The sequence below is a fragment of the Crotalus tigris genome, unplaced genomic scaffold (genome assembly GCF_016545835.1).
Source record: "Crotalus tigris isolate CLP2741 ecotype Arizona unplaced genomic scaffold, ASM1654583v1 scf7180000017567.3851432, whole genome shotgun sequence".
Taxonomy (NCBI): Eukaryota; Metazoa; Chordata; class Lepidosauria; order Squamata; family Viperidae; genus Crotalus; species Crotalus tigris.
In genome coordinates this window covers 1,799,632-1,815,000 of record NW_024096477.1, presented here as the reverse complement: position 1 = coordinate 1,815,000, position 15,369 = coordinate 1,799,632, and the positions used below count along the sequence as shown (strand labels likewise).

Sequence of the window (15,369 nt, the reverse complement as noted above, 5' to 3'; positions counted from 1 at the left end):
AATAGAGAAGCATGCCTTCTTTCCCTCATCTTAAGCAACAGCTATCATGGCTAGAGAGTTATGAGAATTATAGTTTTAATACATCTGGCTAACACTAAACACATTAAAGTGGTTCTGGTATCCAAAGAACAAGCATGAAAGACTTTCAAATCAAACTCTTATTAGATAACCTGTTCTCAGTTATAATCTTGATGGATCCCTAAAACCACCTCGGAAATTAGATTTGTAAAGAGAGCATTTTTGGGGGGTTTTTTTGGAAAGATATCTGCAATGCTGAGTAGATCAGAAAGGGAGACTGCAAGATTAAAAACAAGTTTTAAAAGGCTGAATCTGGTCAGTTTTTAGGTCAGTTCTTCATCCCTAACTTAGTTCTAAATGTCCACATAATGTGTAAACTGAACATCCAGGATTCTCAGAAAAGGCTATGCCAGTTGGGGAATGCTTGGATTTGAAGCCCACACTTTAACCTGGAGAGAATTTCAAGCCTGAAAATGGCTAGACTAGGTGGCTAAGTACTAGGTACTTGGTACTGACCCAATAACTTGGAGTTTCCAATATGAAAATAGTCTAGTACTCTCTACCAGTTGTGCAAAAGTATTGAACACCACCCAATATGCATGTCTGTTGACATGTGTAAGACTCACATATTCCAGACCACTTCTATAATCCACACTGCAAGATGCCATAAATTCCATCAGTGGGTTCAAAAATGCACCACGTAACTCCAGATGCCTAAGTTACAATATCCTAGAGTAGAAAACAAAATGTCCTTTCTGGCATCCTTCAGCCCTTCCCCACCTCTGGGCTCCAGACATAGTTGACAATTTTGAAACGGAGCCTTTCTTATTACCTCTATAAACGGCTGAAGGTTATAATCTGTGTTATACTTATGAGATCTCATAAGGTATAACACAGATTATTTGGCCTTAGTACTATAGAGATTTCTATTATTTTTCTGTGCATGAATGGCTATATCCATATCAAAAGTATTTGAGGGCTACACATACACCAAGGGCCATTAACATGGCATGCACGAACCCTTGGAACTTCACAATTGATTAAACAATCATTATTTTTTAAAATAAAAATGATGAGTTCACAAGATCACCGGTTATTGTGTGATTTTAATGTTCTTGCCTAAACTCTAATAAGATTTTGAGTGAGTATGCCTCACAAGTTAAAAAAAAACTTCAATATTTTATTTTGCCTGCTTACAGTGGCTTCATGGAACATCTATCCATCTTTAGATTTTGTGATTTATAAAACAAGTTGTGTAAACCTTCTAACAATTTGTAGCTTGTTTAGTAAATCATGGTTATGTAAAACAAAGCTTCATAAAATTTACCAATCCAGCTGTTATATCTTAGTGGTCTATTGAGGCTTTTTCGTTCCCCTTTCCTCTTTTTTGCTTCAATATTTCCATACTTTACTCTGCATGCAGTTTAGAAAATGTTCCAGCATATAATCATGTGCCAGAATGAAAAGGACTTTCTAATGCTGTATACATAATTTAGGAGATACTGCAGCTAATGGATTAAGAGACTATTTTCAAATGGAATTCTTCACTGCTTTGGCCATGAAGAAGAAATCTGAGCTGCAGAAATGGCATAAAGCTACTAAATTAATGAATAGAAGGAGCATATTCTGGAGGACATTAATTTCAGGTACTCTTTCCTGGGGTGAGTTGCTATTTTAATCAAAGGAGTGATATAAGGCAGGGAAGAGAATGTGAGGAGGATAAAAGCTGTTAAATTGATGCTGATATGGAAGGATGTGTAGGATAATTCATTCCATGGATTCAAGCCACATCACTAAAACAAGTGGGAAGTCCAAGCTAAGAACCAACACAACTAACATAACCAACACACATTACCTCTGAGAAGTCTGCAGGAGAGAGAATCCAACCAAATCAGTGTTAGCCAAACCAGTCTTGAACCACCATGAGAAGACACCTCATCATTCATACCCTTTGTGTTTTCCTGGGGACTATTACAAAAACAAAAGATATCCATTCATTTCCTTCAAGTATTCTGTGGGAACGTGTGAAAAAACTAATGCTCCATCTCCTGGGTCTCCCATTCACTTCTCAAGCCACCAAACCGGAACCCTAGAGAAGAGGAAAAAGTAAGCAGCCATTCAAAGAACATGTTGTAGAAAAGGGACATTTCGTCAGACTTCATAACTAAAAACGAGGCTATTGAACATGCTTAGGAACATCTTTAACTGCCAGGAACCATGATATTCATTGAACATCATGAATTCCAAAGAAACTGAGAAAACCTAGAGAAATGGAAGGCTTTTATGTTCCAAAGGTGGTTTGGGGTTTCATCTCTTCCTTCTTGCAGAGCAAATTTGGGTGTGTCTTTCCCTTTCTGTGTCTCCCTGCAACACATTGATCTGGAAGCAAATTCACCATTTTCAGCAACTTCCTTTCAATTGTAATCGCGACTTTGAATGATTTTCTAAATAGAAATCACACAGCTTTTTGTTTTGTGAAGGAAGCTACACAATATGTAATCTTCAAACATTTGACAGTAGGCCACCCAATCTTTTCCGCTGGGTGTCTGTAATGAGCTGAAACAAAGGCAATAAAAAAATCAATGAAAATGAAGAGGTTTTAAGTGGCAGTGTTGTCATCAGCTGCCAAAAAGCTGAATCACATATTAACACAATTTCCTTTTCTGGAATAGCCTAATGTTTTGCACATCAGTGTTCAAAAAGAAAAAAAAAAGAGTCTTGGAAACAGACAAACAAAAAGAATTATAAGAACAGAAATGTTGACATATATTTTTATTAAATATCCCTTTGTCTTTGAGGATTTATATATATAAATAACTTTATAACTTTATGCATGATAGACTTGTGAGGCCGGCGCACTGTGCAATTAGCTCACATGGTGTAATAAGTTGGTGGGTTTGTAGTCACTGTGAGTTGTGGTGGTGGTGGGGGCACAGAGGGAGGCTCAGCCAATCTCATTGTATACATGTTGTACTTTGATAATAAAGGTTCATTCATTCATTCATGCCCAATAATCTTCAGTCTAGCTAGGCATGATTAGAATAATATAGATATTTGGAGAATCCTATTTTTGCAAATATATGAACACAACTCTGTTTCCTAGGCCAGTATAGAAATCATAACCTTATTATCCATGGTTTTCATATTTCCCAGTTATATATTCTAAGAGTAGACATGTTTCAAACTATGTTCTGAAAATATGAATTTAAATGTGTTTTGGGGTAAATATACATTAATGTAGAATTAGGAACATGCTCTGGACTGGAAATAAGTCTCATTGGGCCATGTCTACACAGAATCTGGGAAAGGAAATTTTGGAAACCACTTACAGTATATTTTGTATTGATGAAATACAATACAAAATAGGAAAGTATTAAAGATGAATATGTATTGTTTGGGAATGATGTGTTGCATTGGTGAAGATCTCTGAGCTTGGTTTTTGGATTTCTTTAACTTCCTATGTTAATAGTTAGGAATATCAATTCAGTAATTTTGAAGAAGCATAGATTATTGTTGGCAGGAATTTTGTATTCTTTTGTCTTTCCTGGTTTGTACATGCTTGGAAAAATGGTCCTGTTTTGCAAATCATTAATGCTTTGTTGATGATAGGCAATTTATTTGGCTAATAAGTCTGTGGTTCTTTTTTAGTTATGTCATGGGTGCTTCCTGTTTCTTTAGTGATATTGATATTGTAGTGATGCAATATAGGAGGGTGTTGTTCTTTTCCTCTCATTGTTGACTCTGTAGTTGAGTTTGGGTTATTACATTAATAAAGAGATGGCTTTAGTTCATCTAGGTGTTGTCTGATTCTTGAATAATGGAGGACATACAGTGGTGGGATTCAAATATGTGAACAACCAGTTCTCTGTGTGGATGCCACTTCTGGAAGACCATTCTGGGCCTGGGCAACAAAAAACTAGCTACCGGTATGAACCAGTTGAATCTCATCACTGAGGACATGTTATTTTGTGTTCAGCTGATGCCTAATTCTAAGATAACTGGTTATGTCTTTTGAAAGCCATAATCAGGGATAAAAAAAATATGCTTAGCTTGCTGAATGCCTGTCAACTGCATTTAACATGCTGTTCAATTTCCTTTATTGTATCACATGTAATTTTCAAGGAAAACGTCCTGCATGCCTGAAGAGAAAAGTTTTCAATCAGTGTGTGCTACCTGCTCTAACATATGCCGCTGAAACATGGACTCTAACCTCACAATCGATACAAAAGCTACAAGTGGCGCAAAGAGCCATGGAAAGATACATGCTCGGCATCACAAGACACGTTAGAAAGAGCTGCACATGGATTAGAGAACAAACAAAAGTATACAATATCATCAAGAGAGTAAAAGAATTGAATTGGAAATGGGCTGGTCACATAGCAAGAACTATTGGCAGGTGGACTAAGGCAGTCATAGAATGTATTCCATTTGATAAAAAATGACCTAAAACAAAGGAGACCTAAAACAAGATGGATCAACAACATTAGCAAGTATTGTGTGCCCAATTGGCAAAAGAAAGCTCAAAACCATATTGGTCGGAAACATGTGGAACCCCAGAGTGGATAGACAATGGCTAGAATGAAATGAAATCAGGGATAAGTCAATATATCTATTAATGATTACTTGTTTGGACTGCCATGTTTCTAACAAGCTGAATATAAATTTTGTGTGTATTTGTATGCAGATATACATTTAAATATGGGGATGTGTCTAAAAAGAAGCACTATTTCTGTATGTTAAATAGGCAAAAAAAAGTTTATTTATTCTATTTGTATATGGTCAAATGAGTAAAGTTTCACAGAGTTGCCAAAACATCTAGTTGTACTGTCAAAGTTGACCCTTGGTTGCAAAAAGGCTAAACACATTGGTCTGTTACACTATAGATTTCTGGAAAAAGCTACAATTAGAATAAAACCAATGTAAATACAGTCCAGTTCCCTAAAAGACTGAAAATCAATAATTTTAATCCAGTGCAGAGATAATCAACAGGTATAAGTGCAGAGATAAGCAATAGATATAACTACAATATTTAGAATACAAGAAAGGACAACATGAAGTGTTTTGGCTTCCTCCATTTTTTCATCATCGTCTACTCTAATGCAAAAGTAATGTTTTTTTTTTACATTATATTTCTATGTAAAAGGAAATTTTTACAGGATGTAGCAGCTCTGAATATTTTTTCCCCTAGTAATAAATCATAGTAAATTATCAGGACTATTTCAACCCTGTCAACCATGAAGTCTTGCTTAATTTACTCTTATTCTGATATTTTATAAACTTTCTGATTTTTAAACAGTTTTCTCTATCTATATAAAACTACTTAATAATATTTACCTCATGACTTTAAATTTATTGCTGCCCACCTTACAGACTATATTAAATTGCAAGTATGGGTTAGATACAACCTGATTATGTCTATTTTCTTTTTGCTTGGTTCTTTAGAACTGCCTATTTCTTAGCAACTCAGAGTTTACAAAGTCAGTAAAAATGAGACTGTTGCCTGTCAGCACTTGCAGCATTTAAAAAACATTAGAAGAAGGCTAATTACAATAACTTGTAAAAATATTGCTTATGCTGCTAAAATGAATGGAAATTAGAATTTTGTAAGGTTCAGAGAAAGTGATCAAGAAATTAGGCCATGGGAGCAAATGAATAAAACTTGGGTATGGTCTGTACAAGAATCTTCCTTCTGGAAATGTATCATTTCCAATTGCTGACAAAATGAACAAAGAAATATTATTTCTATTTCATGGTAGTCACTTAACCCCCCTATTTTTCTATTGCAATGTTTCTGCAGGTTTCAGGCAAGCTGATAGGAGGAAAACTTTAAGAAATTATCTGTTACTAGTAAAATTGGAGCCAAGGATTCAAACAGGTCCATCCATTTAAGGCGTTTCATTGTGAAATAAGGAATGCTGCTTATGATCCTGTGCGTGACATATAGTACAGTCTTTAGTGACAGCTGATCCTGTGCAGAAGATCTATTCTGACTCTGGAGAAGAACAACAAAGAGGCTAAAACATATAAAGAACATTTGAAGGAACTGGGTATGTCTGGTCTAGTGAAAAGAAGGACTAAAGGTTACTTGATAGCAGTGTTGCAATATTTCAGGGGTTGCCACAAACAAGAGGGGTGTGTGTCAAGCTATTCTCCAAAGCACCTGAAGGCAGGACAGGAAGCAATGGATGGAAACTAATCAAGGAGCAAACCAACCTGGAACTAAGGAGTAATTTCTTGACAATTAGAACAATTAATCAGTGGAACAACTTGCCTGCATAAGTTGTAGGTGCTCCAAAACTGGAGCTTTTTAAGAAGAGATTGGACAATCATTTGTCTGAAATAGTATAGGGTTTCCTTCTTGAGCAGGGGTTGGACTAGAAGACCTCCAAGGATCCTTCCAACTCTGTTATTCTGTAAGTGAAATGTTTATGCGTAATCTGAAAAATTCTGGCACACCTTCCTTGTGGAATATGCCTGGCTGGCTACTAAAGCTTGTGAATAGTCTCAAAAAGCTTCTTCATTTTGGACAGAGTCTTTGTCCAACGGCCTCTTCATGCAATGCAACTCTTAGAAATGAAGTTGTCCCTCCCCTCTGCTTAAGTCAAGGTAGCCTCTTTTTTGGTCTTGGTTAGTATGTGCAGAAATCTTGTTCACAGAGACCACAAAGCAAGGGAAAGTGGAGAAGCTAGCCTTTAGCTGAAAGCTACAGGTAGTCTTCGACTTACAACTGAGCCCAGAATTTATGTTGCTAAATGAGAAAATGGTTAAGTGAATTTTGCCCCATTTTATGACTTTTCTTGACACATTTGTTAAGTGGATCACTGCGTTTGTTAAATTAGTAACTCGGTTGTTAAGTGAATCTGGCTTCCCTATTGACTTTGCTTGTCAGAGGGTTGCAAAATGTGATCACATGACCTTGGGACACTGCAACCGTCAGAAATATGAACCAGCTGTCAAGCATCCGAATGTAAATCATGTGACCATGGGGATGGGGCATCAGTCATAAGTGTGATACATAGTCATAAATCACTTCAGTGCCATTGTAACTTCAAACAGTCACTAAATGGACTGTTGTAAGTTGAGGACTGCCTGTATTACAATGGCAAGTTGCTTCAAAGAGGCCGTGGAAAGCAAAGCCACCCTGCGTTGTTTATCTCTGTGTAGATGTCTTGCTTTCAATGTTCAATCATTTATCTCCTGGCTTTTTCATTTTAGGTGAATCTAAGAGAAAGCACCTTGAGGGGACTTTTTATACAAAGCTTTTTCAGATCAGGAAGCATGACAAGCTGCAGAACTCTACCTCTCTACAACAATAACACTCAAATATATCATCATTGCATTAAATTAATAAAAAAATAAATAAGGTGTGGAAAGTACTGCCAGAAACTCAGTTTAGTTGGCAAATGAGTGAGTGTAAAATGAAAAAAAAAAAAAAAAACAGAAATGTTTCCCTTTGTTAATGCAAATCAAAGAGCTAGTAAGGAATATGAATTATTTCTGGCCTTTATGCCAGGTCAGATATTATTACATTTGAGAATGGTGGTTGCCAATTAACCCAAAACAGAAAAAAAAAATTCCTGCTGTTGTCATTGTAAAACTGATGGCACTGAAAAAATGAAGAAGCAAAATCAAATCCACAGTCATCTACGAAAACAATCCAAAATCTATAATTGAAAAAATCCTTTCTTTGGCTTTGTCCTTTATTTGAATTAGATTTTCTATTCAGATTTAGGGAATTTACATTGCATACTATTTTTTAAAAAATCTAACAATTCCGTTAGGATCATGGGTAAAATTAAAACCAGTATCATTAAAATCAACTTAGTTTACCATGAAAATTTTAGTGTAAAAGATGGTTTTGTCATTTTGCTGAATATTGATGAAAATAAGGACCAAATGCATTTCCATATCCATTCCAATGTGTACACGCGCCTACCCAGAGGTATGCATTGGTCAGAATTGGTATGTGTACATGTGTAAAGATGATTGATGGTGAAGCTGACAAACATAATCTTGTGATGAAAGCTCTGCCCACATGCATGTTAAAAAAGGGTGCTTTAATCAAACAGTTGTGACTGCCACTGTCTTAACTTTTCTGATTCCCTTTGTGGACATTGCTGTGCATCCCAAATTCACAGGTAATTCTTTGAAGAAAGAAATTCGTCTTCAGCAACTGCAGTGTTGAAAGCATATAGGGATAGTCTTGTTCTTTTCTTTATGCTACTGTACTTGATAAACAATCTTGTGAAGGTTTTGACAAGCATGCATAATTTATTGCCGTCAACATGCAAAAGACTTTCTCTCTCTACTCAGCAGACAGGCAGAAGCAGGTTTCTTGGAAAATACACAGAAACCTTTGCTTGAAACATTTCTAAATGTCTTAGACACCTCATGGAAGAGGAAGTGATACTACCAGCCCTTGGAACCTTACATTGACAAAGCTCCCTCCTCACTGAAATATCACACAAAGCTTGAAGAACATGGAGGAACCAACCTGATCAACCACTTTGGTATAGGCCTGGTCAGAATTTAGAGGTAAACCACCAGTATGTTTTTTAAAGGTCCCAAGACTTTTCTTGAATCAGATTAAAGCTCTGTGACAAGCTCCAAGTACAACAGCTGTATTTGAGAGCTCGTCTATACATTGCCTCTGTTTTTGGTCACAAATTCAATTCCTTTTCCAACGCTGGCTGAAGGATCCATTGAATTATATCCTGCTGGCTTAGATCCTGCATATTGGATAGAATAACAGCTTCCTGGCCGTATGGATGACATTTTGCAGCAGTAAGGAACAAATACTCTGGAGGATCAAACTTTTAAAGCAATCTCTGTCTGTGGGACAGTGCTCAAAAGTCACCTGATTTATCATTCACTCATCTAATGTGTCAAAGTTTCATATTTCCCTGGAAAGTAAGGTAAAAGAGAAAAGCACATGGAAATCTTTAATAAATGCAATTGTTCTAAAAGAGCTAGTGATTCATACACCATCTGGATAGTTCACTTGTTTTTTCAACAGGGTCAAGCCACATTTTCCAGGTAAATGTTGTCATTTGGTGTTAAGAAATTCCAGGCAATTAGGATTTTGTTAACAAAGATACAAAAATAGTCATGGAGGTTTTCAAAAGGAAATTAAAAATGAAAGCTATGCTTATTGTTGACTTTTCAGGTACCCACAGTATACTTCCTGATACATCCCTAGGTAGTACGACTCACCACCTAGGGTTGGAAGTATGGAGTGAAATTTAATCCCGTATCTTATTTTTCTTACCAATTTTAAGTCAATTTGCTGAGGGAATTTGTTTTCTTTCTAATGGGAGAAATTAGGAGAACTTTGTCAACTGCCAGCTTTTATAGACAACTCCTTTTGAGTTTGCCCACTCAAGCTTCAGCTACTTTATTATACCTTTAGATCAGACAGGCAGACATCAGATGTACTTATTTCTTTATATTTTTCCTCTACTTCCCAAATAATTTCTAATAAACATGCTTTTAAAAAGCCACACACAGAGACACAGAGAGATAAAGGGGGGAGAGGAATACAATGAATGGCACAACCCAGTAGCTAGCATTGTGTAGAAGAACATCTGCACTGTATATGGGCTTAGACCGTTTCAAGTTCAGATGGGAAATTCCACAGAAGATGGAGAATAAGAGGGCTAAGATCCTGAGGGATTTCCAGATCCAGACAGACAAGCAATGGTGGTGATAGATGTAGTGGTGCCAAGTGACAGCAACTTCAGGAAGAAGGAGTATGAGAAGCTGGAGAGGTACCAGGGTCTGAAGAAGGAACTAGACAGGATGTGGAAAGCAAAGTCCAAAGTGGTTCCAGGGGTGGTAGGAGCACTCAGAACTGTGTCTCCTAAGCTGGGAGAGTAACCGGTCCCAGGAACAACATTGGAGCTCTCTGTCCAGAAGAATGCAGTGCTAGGAAAAGCTAAGAGGACCTGAGATTGAGGAAAACATAGACCACCCATACGGGTGAGAAAGAAATTAATTTTTTTTCATTATAATTGATGAGTTGTGTATGTATATATATATGTACACACACATATACCACACACAGAGACACATCATCAATTATTATGTGTTAAGGAGACAAAAAATCACTCATCTTTTCAATCATTTTCTTATTTTCTAGCCCACTTTTCCACACAGAAGAGCAATGAAGGCACTTAAAATACAAATATGAAATTATTTTTTTAAAAAAACAACACAGGTAATATTTATCAATATATCAATCAAATCAATTAACTAATTAAATTTCTGGTGAAAGACATGCATCTTTACCAACTGGGTCACCGCTGAGATAATGGCTTCTAAGCCCAATGGTCAAGGAAGGCATGCATTGCATAGCCTGTGATGCAATTTATTTATTTATTCAATCTCAAACAAGTGAGAGTTATTATTAAAAATAATAACCCTTACTGAGACACTATCTTGATGTGATTGTGGGGAATAATAATAATAATAATAATAATAATAATAATAATAATAATAATAATAATGATGTTGGAAGGGACCTTGGAGGTCATCTAGTCCAACCCCCAGCTTAAGAATTAAGATGGGGGCGGCGTTTGATCACAAAGCTGGATCGCTTACATCCAGACAGGGTTGCTTCACAAGTACAACAGCCAAAGGCTCCAAGGCACTTGCAAGTTGGCGACCCGGTGTGGGTGTGAAACTATGGGCAAGGGGCACTGTGGGTGGTAGCTGTGGTTGGTAAGGTGTCAGGGCCGCTCTCATATGAAGTGATCCTGGAAGATGGTCGTGTGCTTCGCAGGCACATTGACCATCTGCAACAGAGAATAGCAACCCAGCCGCTAGCTCATGACTCTGTTCAGGGGAAAGGGGAACACAATTGCAATCGTGCATCCGAGTCCCCAAACGAGGGTGAGGCTTTTCGATTGCCTAATGGGGGGTTTGCAAATGGAGAGACTGCCCCTAACTCAGGCATTTTGGCTAAGGGACAATGCCGTCAATCGGCTCCAAATGTCGGTTCGGTAGGCCCTACTCCACCGCGGGACACAGGCTCGGGTCTACCTGGTCAGACGAACAGAGCACACAACCCTGGTCTACCAAGCCTGGCAGGCGAGCTTGTAGACTGGGAGCTAAAGGGCAGCTCTGAGATGTTCAGAGCGGGTAAAAGGGCCACCGAAGTACTTAAATAACTACATAAGATTCCTGTCATTGTAAACTGGAATGCTTATGTAATTTCTTGCCATTGGAACAGTGTAATGTTTTGCACAAGGTTATGCCATTTTGCCATTGGAACAATTGTAATGTTTTTGCACAAACAGAAAAGGTTCTGTAAGTGTAAATGATCTAGGGGGAAGGGGTGTAATGTATTGAGTAAAGTCTGAGAATTAACATGCTTAGAACTGTGAAGAAATGGTTAGCTGGCCACGTGGCCAACAAGCCAGACTTTCTGTCTGCAGACTACTTATTATGCATTTAAGTGGGAAAATACTGTGCTCCTATTGGCTGCCGCTTTTAGGCTGAGTGTATAAGTATGGGTGGAGCATGTGGTTGCTAGTTTCGGTTTTGACTTTAAAATAAAGAGAGTTGTTTTTCACCTACTGCCTCTTCAATGTCGCATTGAACAGAATATTTAACAAGTCTCTTATTAAAAACTTCCAGTGTTGGAGCATTCACAACTTAATTGTTCTAACTGTCAGGAAATTTCTCCTTAGTTCTAGGTTGCTTCTCTCTTTGGTTAGTTTCCATCCATTGCTTCTTGTCCTGCCTTCAGGTGCTTTGGAGTATAGCTTGACTCCCTTTTCTTTGTCGCTGCCCCTGAGATATTGGAACACTGCTATCATGTCATCCCTCCTCCCTCTCTTCATTAAACTAATTTACCCAATTCCAGCAACTGTTCCTTATATGCTTTAGCCTCCAGTCCCCTGATCATCTTTGTTGCTCTTCTCTGTACTCTTTCTAGAGTCATAACATCTTTTTACATCATGGTGACCAAAACTGGATGCAGTATTCCAACTGAGGCCTTACCAAAGCATTGTAAAGTGTTATTGACACTTCACATGATCTTGATTCTATCCCTCTGTTAATGCAGCATAGCACTGTGTTGGCTTTTTTGGTAGCTGTAGCACACTGCTGGCTCATATTTAAGTGATTGTCCACCAGAACTCCAAGATCCCTCTCACAGTTGCTACTATTGAGCAAGGTACCACCTATACTATACCGGTGCATTTGGTTTTTCTTGCCTAAATGTAGAACCTTACTTTTTTCACCATTGAATTTCATTTTGTTAGATAGCCCAATGTTCACGTTTGTCAAGATCCTTCTGTATCTTAAGCCTGTCTTCTGGAGTGTTGGCTATTCCTGCCAGCTTGGTGTCATCTGCAAATTTGATGAGTTCTCCGTCTATCCCCTCATCCAAATCATTGATGAAGGTGTTGAAGAGCAGTGGGCCTAGAACAGAGTCCTGGGGCACCCCACACTCCCCTTCATGTAGATACAGTTCCATTGCGGACCACATGCTGAGTACGGCTGGTGGTGATGCTATCTAACCCATATTTTTCTAGCTTAATGATTTAATATTACAAATCAGGTCCAGCAAGAAGAGGATGTCAGAAAAAATGTACCAATCCTGAAAAGCATAACATTCAGAATCAGATATAATAGAACAGGGCTAGCAGATCAACAGTTCTGTTCTGATTATTATTGTTTATCATAGAAGTAGAATTGGAAGAACTGCAAAGCTCTACTTAGAGCAAAGAAATTAAAGTCGTACCAGAAGTAGCTCAGGCAGTAGAGACAAACCAGGGGGAGTCAGTAGTAGAAAAAGCTGGCATCTCTATTGAACCATTTTCATTCCCAAACAGGGTATCCATTCTTCTACCTTCTCCTCAGAAAGAACAAAGTGCTGTAACTAAAAAAACAAGAAAAACTGAAATGAAGAATAACTGATCACCCAGAACTGCACAAAACAACAGAATTAGGTGACCTGCATTGAAGCATGCTACAAAAAACAGCTAGCACAAGTGTTAAAAGATGCTAATATTGCCATATCAAATGTAAGAAACAAACAACTTTGGCAATCATCAAGCAAGAAAAAAAACAGCCGAACAGTACATCAGCAAATGGAAGGTGAGGTTGGAAAATAAGATCAGCATGCTAAGAGCAGATGCCAGCAGGGTAGAACAGATGAGAGAAAATAAGCTGAAGAACAAAGGGAAACAAAGAATATCTGATCAAGAAATATTACCTAGAGATAAGGAAGATTAAGGAAGCACTGGAAATAATAATGCAACGAATAACAACTATAGCTAAGAAAATCAGCAAATACAAAGCTTGAATTGCACACTACAGGAAGAATCTCCAGTTTCAGTTAAATCAGAAACATTTCTACCAATCCAACAATGGAGAGACTGTAATGAATTAGTTAACATCCAACAAAGAAGAGAGAGTGCAGATCTTGGCACAGCTATGGGACAACCTAACAGTGCAGCTTGGATAAAGGAGACGGAGAAAGAAAAAAACGCTGAAATGAAAAGATTTGAAGAAATAGTGGAGAAAATGGTAAGGAAGATCAAGGTAAAGATGGATTGCATGGTTTTTGGTTGAAACATTTGACTGGTCTGCATCCACCACTGCAGAGCAGTTTAACAATATACTGCAAAGAGATAAAACTGAAGATGGGTTAGTATCTGACAAAACCTACCTGATAATGAAAGATCCCACAAAAGGGGCAGGACCAGGCAACTACAGGCCAATTACCTGCCTACCAACAACTTCCAAATTGTTAACTAGTATTGTAGCTGCTGAGTCCATCTAATTCAGTGATTCTCAACCTGTGGGTCGGGACCCCATTTGGGGTCGAACGACCATTTCACAGGGGTCACCAAACAAGGCTGTCCGCCATTTTTTTCCCCTTTTCTTTGGCCACGCCCCTGGCACCCGGTGATGTATAAGTGGTTGGGGGTCACCACAACATGGGGAACTGTATTATGGGTCGCGGCATTAGAAAGGTTGAGAACCACTGATCTAATTGAAAACAAGTTATTTTCATCCAAGCTTCTTAATATAGAAACAACTGGAAAAAAAAATAACAAAATGCCAAAACTTGCAAATAGAAATCAAATGACTGTGACTATTAGTATCAATAGTAATAGGCACCTTGGGTGCAATTCCAAAACATGTGGATCAGCATCGGCAATTGACACCATCGGCACTGCAAAAATCACCACCACTCCATTGCAAAAGGCAACTTTACTTGAAACAGCTTACATCCTGCAACAATACCTTTAACTTTATCACACATCAATTTCTGCCTATCTCATGCCCTTGGGAATAACATAATAGGTGTATAAAAATGCCAAATACAGCCTAAACATCTGGCTGATTGTGAGACCAACTAAAATAATAACTGTTTGATGGTACGATCAATCTTCCTCCTTCTCCTCCTCCTCTTCCCCCTTCTGTCCTTAATGGCTCAAGTGGTTTACAATATTTACAATAGATTGTTTAACTCCATTAAAACAAAATAACAGATTAAGGTCAATATAAATTCAAAATAATTCAAACTACAAAAGAATATTAAGCATGCTCTAAAGGTGGATTATTAAGGCTTTCTTTAAGGCATCTAGAAAAAGTAGACTTTTAGGAACTCCTGGGCATTTCACTATTTACATAAAACCAGAGGTGTTTGATGGAAGCAAACTCTAGTCATAACGTGACATAAAGCAATCTGCAATCTAAATGAAGCAGCTAGTTTGGTAAGTGAGTTTGAACTACAGCTAATCCATTGTATTCCTACAAGTCTTATAAAATCTTAAGCTGGGTCCTCATTCTTTTATTAGACTATATGATTTTAATTATTTGTCTCTGACAGGGTTCTGAAGATTTTCAAAGCTCACGCAGCTCTAATAGATACTAGCAAACATTAGAGACAGGCTGAAATCTTGAGGCATTGCAAACATGACAGCCACATGGGATATAAATAGTACCACAACTGGTCTCTTTCCTGAAATAGAACATCTGGCTTCTAAGATTTGTTCCAGCAAGTCATGTAACAAAAGGGTTTTCTCTTTCTGACCACCTCTCAGGGAAGGTCATGAAGCAAGGCACTAAGTTGAATCCAATGGCCAGAACTGGAACAAATATAAACAATCATTATCACCCTAAAATGTGTGGTGATGAAACCTGGTTTAGTATTTTATCTAAAAACAAGGAGCTTGACAGTAACGTTTCACTATTCAAATCTAGGGTGACTATATTTATTTTCCTTAAATGGGATTGAACCTGTCCTTTAGAAAAATAAAAAGATGTCACCTAACTCCAGGACCCAGTTTGATAATCCAGAGTCAGATGCATTTAATAACCAAAAAAGATTCA

The 15,369-nt window shown here is 37.7% G+C and overlaps 1 long non-coding RNA gene across 5 annotated transcripts in view; it reads left to right on the top strand.

The window, feature by feature from the left end:
• Nucleotides 1–15,369, top strand: part of LOC120311058 — a 171,416-nt gene that overhangs the window by 56,458 nt on the left and 99,589 nt on the right. Inside the window, exons 3-4 of one of the 5 annotated variants that reach the window (XR_005557519.1) lie at nt 5,816–6,065; nt 7,234–7,856. The exons of 3 other annotated variants lie outside the window; for them this stretch is intronic. This is a non-coding gene — a long non-coding RNA (uncharacterized LOC120311058). Of the gene's footprint in view, nt 1–5,815; nt 6,141–7,233; nt 7,857–15,369 lie in introns of those variants that run through there. One more of the 5 variants, XR_005557512.1, reaches the window with a different exon arrangement.